General features: G+C 39.6%; 1 protein-coding gene across 6 annotated transcripts in view; it reads left to right on the top strand.

The window, feature by feature from the left end:
* The first annotated feature begins 409 nt into the window (after positions 1-409).
* The window catches only part of AMBRA1 (autophagy and beclin 1 regulator 1), a 171,896-nt gene continuing 162,558 nt past the window's right edge, over positions 410-9,747 (top strand). Inside the window, exon 1 of one of the 6 annotated variants that reach the window (XM_027581228.1) lies at positions 410-1,042. The gene's annotated coding sequence lies outside the window, so the exon portion shown is untranslated. The other 5 variants (XM_027581235.1, XM_027581238.1, XM_027581229.1 and 2 more) reach the window with 5 other exon arrangements.

Below are 9,747 nucleotides of genomic sequence, written 5' to 3'. Positions count from 1 at the left end.
ACTGAGCCACCCAGGCGCCCCCAAAGAGAATTTTGATCGTTATGTAAGAAGCACACCTGTGGTCCCAGGCCTTTGGAATAAAATTATAAAAAGCATGTGTGTATTTTTTTTTCCTGCCTTCAGGTCAGCCTACAAAACCCTGAATTTTCCCAGCTTCTCTTTGCTATGCTTTGCTAAAGGGGAGCTTTAACAGCGATTACTCACTTTGTTTCTCAGTCTGGATTCTCTCTCTCTTTTTTTAAAAGATTTTATTTATTTATTTGACAAAGAGAGACATAGTGAGAGAGGGAACACAAGCAGTGGCAGTAAGAGAAGGAGAAGCAGGTTTCCTGTGGAGCATGGAGCCTGATGTGGGCTCGATCCCAGGAGCCTGGGATCATGACCTGAGCCGAAGGTAGAGGTTTAACGACTGAGCCACCCAGGCGCCCTGGATTCTCTCTTATTGTCTCTCTGTGCCTGTCATACATATGTATATTTATTTACCTCACTGTCCGTGAAGAAACTAAGAGTCACACTTGCTCAGCTGGGATAAAAAGTGTTGGGAGTGCGTAACGTAGTCGCTGAACTGCCAAGTGTTACTGTGCTATGACTTGATCTTCAACACCCAAGAAAAACTCCAGTGCTCTAAACAACTTAGCCGGCAACCAACACAGAAAATGGCAGAAGCACCGGCTACTTTACTCCACGGCTTATGATCTGGGTTTGTTTATTCATGCCTTGGACAGGAGTGGGACCTAGAGTTGGAGCTGAGCTGTTTTTCGGCGCTCGACTACACTTCCTCGGACGATTGCTTGGGCGCTCTTCCTACGATGTCTGAGGCGTTCGTGTATTCGGTGATCTTTTGCGCCGTCTTCTTGCTTGATGTCTCCTGAGCGGCGGCGGCGCCGGGTCGAAGGCTGACTTATCCGCGAGGGCCCTCGCTCAGGCTGCTTTCTCCCGCTGGTCGGTAGAGCGGACCCCTTGCTTCCTTCCTGCCTCTTCTTCCAGTCGGTGGCTGAGTCCCCCTGCTGGGCTGCAGACGGAGCTCCCGCCCGCTTTGCAGGTAGGCCCGGGAGGAGCCTGGGAGGCCCGGCCCGGCATCCTTCCGCCGGCGGGTTGAGAAGACCTTGGCGCCGGCGGGTGGGCGGGCGGGTCGGCCGCAGAGACACGGCCGGAGGTGGAGCTACCCGGCTGTGTTCGGGGGCGCGGTCGGAGAGGCGGCGGAGAACTGAGGGAGAGGCCGGAAGGAGGGAGAGATGCTGGGGCTGCTCTGCGCGGTTTGGTAGGAAGGGGATGTTGGGTCTAGGGCCGGTGTTGGCACCCCTAGTGTGGGGGGAAAATCGCTTTCCAGGAACGGATAGAGCTTTGCGCGCTTTGACCCTCCGGTTCTCTTCCCACCTCCCCACCCCCAAGGCTCCGGGTGTCATGACTCAATTGCGCTGGGCACCCCCTCTGAGTCCGGCCTTTGAAGGGACCTTCGAGTAGGTGGAGGCAAGTGGAACATGGGCCCCTTGCTACTCTGAGCGAAGTGTCATGTTCTTGCTTTTTTGGGGTAGGGAAACTGAGACTGAGTTCTGGTACTTGACTTTTCCCCATGTCCCCAAAAGATCTTTAAATGCACCTTAAGTCGTTTTTTTTTTGTCATTTACAAGTTCACTTTTTTTTTCTATTTACTGTCACTTTATGCACACAGTGACTTGTCGTTTGTGATCTCTTCTACCTAGGAAATCAGATTCTGTCACTGGTACTTCATAAGTAAAGAGACCATGCTGGTTTTGCTTGTCAAAGTCTGTATCATTTTCGTGAGAATAGCAATAACAGTTCTGTTTCTTGATAGAAAATTTCGTTTGCTGTCCAGTTTGCTTTCTGGTTGATACTTATTTCTTCTCCTTCCCCTCAGCTTGTTCTCAGTGGAAATCTTCTAACTATGGTGTTAAATGGGTTAATGTCCAACGGAAGATGGTCAAGATTTTGAAATCAGTATTTGTCTTGAGAGTGCTTTCTAGGAAGAATCCAGAGGAAACCCAAGGAGTCATCTTCCGAACAGTTTTATTATATTTGATTAGTGGTTTAGTTATGCATATACTAAACAGGTTGTGTGTAAGAATCATTCAAATATTGAAATATTTAAATAGAAAGTTAAAATTCCGGCAACTCCATTGTGTTTTCCTTTTCTCTCTCAACTTGGAAACTTTGGGGACTAAGTGTTCTTATTAATTTTATTTTCATTGGATTCAGTGTCAGGATCCTAATTTGCGTAGATTGTTTGTTGAAAAAAAATATTCAGGCTAGAGGTCATTCTAGGTTGAATAAGTATTTCCATAGTCTGTAGAATCAGTAGGACAGTGGTTTTAAGAGAAAACAGACTAAATTTCTAGTTCTTAGATGGAAACTATACAAGTCTATGATTTTTTTTTTTTAAGAATTCTCATGAGTTTTGGAAAGATTATTGTTCCTCAAATTTTTTTTTGAGGTCAGCCATATTTAAATGTAGGGCCCTTGATCATGAGTGATTTCCTAGTTATCAGGACCTCAGTACTTCCAGAAAGGGTTTAGTGAAGAGCCACCAGACTGTGGAGAATCTACATTGGGAAGTTAGGCTAAGAATGTGTGCTCTCTGAAGAGAAATTTATAACAGAGGAAAGAATTTAGAGAAGGATGTGACATTATCTCCTGGAGATTTATTCTGCATAGAATTTATAGTTAGTATAGTATATCAGCGGCTCCTAATTAATGCTAAATAATAGTTGGAGTTTGCTATGAGTGTCACAAAAAAAGTTAGGAACATTTTGTTATGTTTCTGTAGGAGATAGTTAGCAGAGGTTTAAGTTGGATTGAAGAAGACAAGAAATTTGGTTTTGGTGCTGGTGGTTGGGTTATAGGGATAGAGCTTCTTATCAGCTTCTGCCCTGCTTTGTGACAAATTTACTCCACTATTTACCTTTCTTGGTTAAATCTTGTCTGTTCTGTCAGTGTCAGATCAGGCTCTCTTCTGGCATTTTCTTTCAGAAACTTACGGGTTCAGAATGTGACTTAATTGTTCTCTCTTCTCTTTTAGTGAGAAAGTTCTTGGGGATTATTAAGATATGAACTTCTTTGAATATCTTCTAGAACTTATCCTGGAAGGAGTTTTGTTTGTCACTTGGAAAAGATTAGTTAGAAATGTCATTTGAAAGCAATTGGTTATTTTTACTAACTGTAATAACTTCTTTTTATACTGTATAATTTTCAAAATATTTTCAACACGTTAGGAATCTTATGAAACTTTTATGCTTTTATTTATTTATTTTTTTAAAGTAAGCTCCACATCCAGTGAGGGGCTTGAACTCATGATCCCGAGATCAAGAATTGCATGTTCTACTGGCTGAGCTAGCCAGGTGCCCCAAAACTTTTTTTTTTTGATCATGCTCCTTTCTGCTCCTTATTAATACTGAATCCAAACATTTATGATCGTCAAGGGTCTTCATGAACGTTGACAGTTTTTGTTGACAGTTTATTTCACTATTCCCATTTATCCTGCCCTGAAAGGAATTGGAAAAAAAGAGTTTTGTTGTTAGCACACTGAGGTCTCTTTTTAATTTTTTAAACAATTTTTTTAAAGATTTTATTTATTTATTTGTCATAGAGAGCACAAGCAGGGGGAGAGGGAGAAGAGAGTAGGCAGAGAGAGAAGCAGGCTCTCCGTTGAGCAAGGAGCCTAATGCGGGACCTGATCCCAGGACTCTGGGATCATGACCTAAGCTGAAGGCAGATGCTTAACTGACTGAGCCACCCAGGTGTCCATTTTTTAATTTTTTAAAATTTATTTTTAAAGATTTATGTATGTATTTGAAAGAGAAGGAGAGTGCACGCTCATTGGGTGGGGGACAGAGGGAGAGGAAGAGAATCTCAAGCTGACTCCCCGCTGAGCCTGGAGCCCCACCACATGGGGCTTGAACTCACAACCCTGAGACCATGACCTGAGCCAAAACCAAGAGTCGGAAGCTCAAACCGACTTAGTCATCCAGGCGCCCCAGGTCTCTTTTTTTAAAGATGTGTCTCGGCCTTGATAGAGTTATTTTAGGATGGGATGCAGATCTTTTTGCCCAGTGGTTTGTTTTACCAAAAAACAAAACAAAGCAAAACAAAACAAAAACACAAAACCCTTAAGTTCCTTTAATCATAGTCATTCTTGGTTCTTTCTCCAATTGTTTCTCATAAACCCAGAGAGAACTTTCTGTTTCTTTTCATAATTTCTTTTTGTACAGAAGTATATGGTACAACCTGTCCCGTGGTTTGGGGGTAATTTATATTTTATAATTTCAAACCCCTTTTCCCCCCGGTTAATTAGATCTATTTTTTTCCCTTTTTGCAAAGCTAAAATTAGTTACTGATAGATAAAAATTTTGTGATCAGTTATTGTCAGAATGTATTTATGTGCCCAGTAGTATGTGGCAGTCTGCCAAAATGATGTGGTAAGAAGAAGACAGATTAAGGAATCAGGAGACCTGGGTTTAAGTCCTGGGCTTATGAGCTTCCTTAGCTGAGAAATCCTGTACAAATTATTTAAGGAGGCGATAGGGAAGGTTACTGCCCTTTATTGGGCATGTTCTTTATATGTATTATCTCACTGAATACTCATAGCAGTCCTTTAAGGTGGATATTATTTTCCCAGTGGATACTGAACTCAGAGAGAGTAAATAATTTGACCAAGATCAGAGAGCAAGTATGTTAGCAGAGCTGGGATTTAAATCCAAGGCTTTGAATACTTTTATGAATCTGTATTTAAAGAATGGGAAAGAGAATACTTCTATAATACTTGCGTAGAGAAAAAGTACATGAAACTGCCTTAAAAAGATAAAGTGCTCTTCAGATGTTAACTGCTATCCTATCTTACAGCAACAATGTGTAGATGTCATCTAGGTTCTTGGACACCTTGCTTCTTTCTTTTTTTTAATTTTAATTTTTACTATTTTATTTATTTATCTATTTTTTACCTTGCTTCTTTCAAGGCAGCATTATGCCTGACAGTCATGGAGGAGAGAGGTGACAAACATTAAACCAGCATGGGAGGAGCTTACTAATATGTAGGTGGAAAGGAGTGAGTGCCTGCAAGCGCTAGTGAAAGACAAGTTTGAGGTGCTGCATGTTTTTGAGGTGAGACTGAAATATTTACCCCCTCTCTTCCAGTTAGTCTTGCCTGTGCATCTGTAGATCAGTAACTTTTCCATCTTGTTCTCTGTCTCTTCTTGGGGTTTATAATCTCTACTTCACCCGAACTTTTTCCTTTCTTCATTGAGTGCTGTTCTTGTACTGTGTTGTTTCCTAAGGTGCAATATATTCCTCACAGACTTTTTGGAACTATTTCTTGATTGTGACTCTTTTTCTTTTCTTTTTCTTGGTTTGTTTGTTTATCTGAGAGAGAGAGCACAAGCAGGATAAGTAGCATATGGAGAAGCAGGCTCCTCACTGAGCAGGGAGCCTGATGCGGGGCTTGATGCCAGGACCCTGGGATCATGACCTGGGCCGAAGGCTGACACTTAACCGACTGAGCCACGCAGGTGCCCCGTTTGTAACTCTTTTCCAACCCTTACCTTTTCAGACTTTTGTTCATCTAGCAAATATTTATTTAATGCTCATTAGATGCTGGGATACAAAGGTAGATGTGAGTGTACTTGCTCTTACCAAGTTTATTCCAGTGGGGAGCAGAGTTGACCAGGTACCTGATAAATATTGAAATTTAAGCTGTGCTCTGAAAGAAACAAATGGGGGCTGACAGATGAAGGAGTGAGGAGGGCACTGGGTTTTCTTGGGGATTAGAGTCTTCAGTTATGGCATCCTTAATCCCCTTAAAAAGTTGCAATCACAGCATATCATGATTCACTAAATTAAGGTTCTCTTGCTGCCATCACAGTGGAAGTCTTCACTTAAGATTGCTACATGTAATATTTGTTCTTGTATGATGACACTGGATTTGGCATAATAAAGGATGACTGTGACTTAGAAATGTCCGGCATGCTTGGCTAATAAGTTTAATTTTTTACTTCTAATGTGACCTGAATTTAATTGGTTCTCATTTATTAATTTTTTCCAAGCTAACTGTTCTTTGGAAGTTGAGCTCAATGAATTTAAACATTGAATACATGCCTTCAGGTTTGTTTGTAGCAGGGACTAAGCTGAAGTTCTTAGCCTTATATGAGGGGAAGGACTTAGAAGGATTGTCATGAAATTGAGAGAGGGAATATGTAGGCTACTGCTGAATATGTGTAAACAATAATACAGTGTACAATACAATATATACAGTACAATAATACAATCTTGTTTGGTACCTTTCTTCCAAGATATTACAAGTATTTTGTATTTTTTTTTTTTTTTTTTTTTTTTTTTTACTATTTCTTACTGGAATTGTATTTCTATCTGTAGAATTAACTGAGGCAAATTTCACATTTCATGATTTCATCATTTGTTTATTTCTGCTTCCCAGGATAGAACATATATTCATTCTCCCATGAACCAAAATTCCTTTGTTTTAGGTGTGTATGTTTATGATGTAATGAAACATTTGAAGTTTTGCTGAGTTGCTCAGGATTAATATGCCTGTTTGATTTGGGGAGAGAATAAGAGTAGTTCAGTCTAGGTGACCAGTGAAAACAGGGTAGAAAAACATGTCTTTCCAGACTCTTGCATAACAGCCTAGTGGTACTGATTCTTGGAGTCAGGCAGTCTGAGTCCAAATCCCAGGGCCACTATTTACTAGCTCTGCAACTTGGGCAAGTTACTTTACCTCTCTATGCCTTTCCTCATGTGTAGAATACCATACAGTTGTGAGAATTGAATGAGTTAATATATATAAAGCATTTAGAACAGCAGATAGCACTGTATATGACAGCTGTTATCATTTCCAATATTATTATTGTAGCATGATAAGGATTTTATGTTCCCCCAAACAAGAACAAATAATAGTGATGCTTAGATTGAAGTTTAGTGTCTTTTGAGAAAACTTGAATAGGAAATAGGAATTTAAAGCAGCATATTTTTCCCTCCTTTCTCTGTGTGCTTCAAATTAGAGGATGCATCTTTACTGGGAAAGAGAAACCTAGAAAGCAACAGTGTCTGAAAGAATTCCAAATAGAAAAGAAATGGCAAAATTTTGAGGATTCTGTAATACGTGTGGTAAAACAGGCCAGAGCTATTTTAGGAACAGAAGAGCATTTCTTTGCAAAACAGGTAGAAAATTTTTAGCATCTGAATTTTACCATCTATTTGAACTATGATTAGTGCTTGAAGTATTTGGAAGAAGTTGACTTAAGGCACGGAAAAGAATGATATTTAGGGAAAAGTCAAAGCTACCAAATCACCTTGTGTAAACTTCTGGAAGAGTGAACATATTTTACGTATAGCGGTGAAGACTGGGAATCCAATAGAATTAGCTTTTTTTATTACTCTTGTTCCTTTATGCCATTATAAATTGTCGGTGACTTCAGTCTTTGCCTTAACTGTTTTTGTTTTCCTCTCTGAAGTCTCTGTAATATTCCTGCTCTGTCATTTTAAAGACCTATATAATGATTATAGTGGAGTCTTGTTTTTTTCATTCATTCATTCATTCATTCATTTAGTAAATGTTTATTGAATGTCCACCACTGCAGTAAGTGTTGTGGATACCATAGTAAGAGCTGATCAGAACCAGTGCTTATTGAAGTGCTTTGTGCCAGGTACTGTACCAAGTGCTTTGTATCATTGATTCTTTTTATTCTTACAACAGTTTTATGGTGTAGGTACTTTTTATTATTCCCATTTCATAGATGTGGAGATTGTGGCACAGATAGGTTAAGCAGTTTGCCCAAGGTCTTCGAGCTAGTTAGTGGCAGCACCAGGATTGGAATCTAAGCAGTCTGGCTCCATAGTCTCTTGCTTTTAACCCTAAATTATACTGATTCTAAACTACTTTAAACAATTCTAAACTCTCTAAACTACTACCACTATACTAAGACTACGGTGATAAAAATGGACACTGTCTATGCCCTTATAGTCCAAAGGGGAGAGAGACCATAAACAAAAAATACACCAATAACTGTATAATTGCAAAGTGTATCAAGTCCTATGATGGAAAAGTGAAAAAGAGATTATAGTAGGGGAGCCTGAATTACATTGGAGCTTTGGGGACGGTTTCTCTGAAGAAGTGATATTTAAGCAGAGATTAGAAGGATGAAAGGGAAAGGCAAAGGGAATAGGATGTATGAAAGCCTTAAGGTGGAAAGGAACACAGCACATTTGAGAAGCTGGAAGAAGGTTGGGTGGCCGGAATACAGTGAGCGATGGGGGAGGAAGGAGAGGGGCATAGGATGAGGACAGACACGTAGGGAGGACGATATTAAGGATTTTGGATTTTTTTCCTAAGTATAACTGGAAGCCTTGGAAGAGTTTAAGTATGAGTGTTGTGACCTAATACATGATTTTTAAAAATTGCTCTGGCTACATTGTGGAAAATATTAGAAATTTGTGGAAAAAATTTTGGAAACTGGAAAATTTGGAAGAGAAGTGGGAGAAGTATGAGAGTTAAGATGTCTTACTGTGGTCCTGGCAAAAGATGATCATGGTTTGGATTAGGCTCTAGGCAGTGGAGATGGAAGGATGTAGAAAGACTCAATAGACATTTATTTTATTATTATGTTTATTTTTTTTAAGATTCAATAGATAGTTTAGAATTAGGACAGGCAAGACTTAATGATGGATTGGAAATGTGGGAGGAGAGAAGAGTCTAGTATGATTCCCAAATTTCTGGCATGAACCTCTGGGTAGATGAAGTTGCCATTTCTGAGATGGAAACATTTGGAGAAGGAACAGATTTTGACTATAGAGTTGGGAAGTAGAATGAAGACCTTCAACTTTAGTCATGCTGAATGTGAGCTGTCTGTTGAAAATATACAAGCGGAGACATCAAGCAAGGAGCCTTTGAGTGCTGCTGGAAGGGCCCTGGCAGTAAATCTGGATGTTCTTGATAGGTGGTATTTACAGTCAAGAAAAATGGCCAAGATTACCTAGAGGGAATGTATGTATAGACTAACAGGAGAGTGTTCCTGACCAAGATCCAAGGAATTTAATAGGAAATCTCAGAAACTGAGAGAGGAACATGTTTCAAGGAGAAAGTGATTGCCTGTATTTTTTGGATTTAGCAACACAAAGATCATTGATGATCATAACAAGAACAGTGTTGGAGGAATATAGGGCCAGAAGACACACTGAAGTGAATTTAAAAAGTGGGAAGGGAGGAAGTAGATAGAGATGGTCTCTATATTTTGGTAATTAGCATGTCTGTCTCCCCATAAGAAGTAATACTTGAAGAAGTAATATGACGATAGGAATGGTGGCCTAGCCTTGGTATCTTGCCAGGAGGTTATATTAAAGGAGAAGGAGATTAAGGACTGAGGATAACTAAAATGGCAAGAGTAGAGATTCTCATGGTCTTCATATGTGGCCTTGGAATTTAAGGGTTTATGTCTTTTTTAACTTTGCTATCATTAGCTTCTCTGTTCTTAGCTCCCTACCTAATGCGTCTTTGTATTTTGGTACTACTGGCTTTTAAAGTTCATTCCTTACCTTTATTTTTTCTTGTTGCTTTTCTATGGCCATTGTTGCTATAGTTAATCAGCTGATATGCTTGGTTATTTATCTCGTTATTCATTCGCTTATTTATTGGCTCTTATTGGCATATAGAATACTGTATAACTGTGATTCTAGACTTTATTTTGATTTCTTTTTTGTTTCTCATTTACATATTCCTTGCTTAGA

This window comes from Zalophus californianus, chromosome 11 (genome assembly GCF_009762305.2).
Source record: "Zalophus californianus isolate mZalCal1 chromosome 11, mZalCal1.pri.v2, whole genome shotgun sequence".
Lineage (NCBI taxonomy): Eukaryota > Metazoa > Chordata > Mammalia > Carnivora > Otariidae > Zalophus > Zalophus californianus.
This window is presented reverse-complemented; position numbering and strand designations above follow the sequence as displayed.